This window comes from Echinops telfairi, unplaced genomic scaffold (genome assembly GCF_000313985.2).
Source record: "Echinops telfairi isolate 266 unplaced genomic scaffold, ASM31398v2 ScPeMD7_3533;HRSCAF=4204_1, whole genome shotgun sequence".
Classification (NCBI taxonomy): domain Eukaryota; kingdom Metazoa; phylum Chordata; class Mammalia; order Afrosoricida; family Tenrecidae; genus Echinops; species Echinops telfairi.
The window spans coordinates 27,391,896-27,392,863 of NW_022107432.1; positions in this window are offsets into that span (position 1 = coordinate 27,391,896).

The window sequence follows — 968 nt, forward strand, 5'->3', positions numbered from 1 at the left end:
ATTGTGTAAAGCACATCTATACATTTGTTGCCCTCATTATTCCCAAAATTCGCTTGCCTCTTGGGTTCCCGGAATCGGCTCATTTTTTTGTTTGGCCTTCTTTACAGTTACATTTACATCCATCATGAAATGCCCTCCTTGATGTTCAGTGCCTCGAGCCCTGCTCCCCGGGGCACCCTGAATGGTATAAAGTGGCGAGATTGGGTCAGGGGATGACCGACAACCCTGACTTTGAGGGTTTGAAACCGACCCTCAGCTTCACAGCCAACTTTCTGCAAGTGGATTGGGGGGTTGGACTGAAAGGAAGCACCCCAACCAAAGGATGGCCTCTATCATGCCATCCTGACCCTTGTCAGAATGCCAGCCAGCTCACTGTTCTCTCATCACAGGCTCAGCACCATCAGCGGGTCTCTTTGAAGGGCTGAGACACTTCAGCTCTGCCATCAGCTTCCTGTGACCCCTTGAGCACTAATCTGCCTTCTCATCCTCAGTTTCCCCAATGGGGGCAGGGGGGGGGTGGAGAGGGAAGAAATTGGATTCAGTGCTCCACAGCCCCATCCATCTTTCTCCCAACTGCTAATGCTGGACACTAGATAATGAGCAGTAGTGAATGCTCAATCAGTTGGTAAACACAGCTGTGGGTGTCTTCTCTGTGCTGGGCCATGGCAAGGAACAAGACCGAGAGGCAAGTTCTCAAGGAGTTGGCATTCTGGGTGGAAGGAGGAGACAGATAAAGAGCACACCAGCCAAGACGCGAGATCATTTGAGGCGTTCCCTAGGGACGGCGCACTATGTTGTAGACAGCCACCGGTAAGGCTGCTCTGGGCTGTGGTACGTTAGGGAGAGAACGTCAAACTGATGACTGAATCGTGAGAGTGGAGCAGCCTCGTGAAATCCTGGAAGCAAGTCTTCTAAGCAGAAAGTGAAGAAACCTGTCTTAGCTATCAATTGCTACTAAACAGAGACAC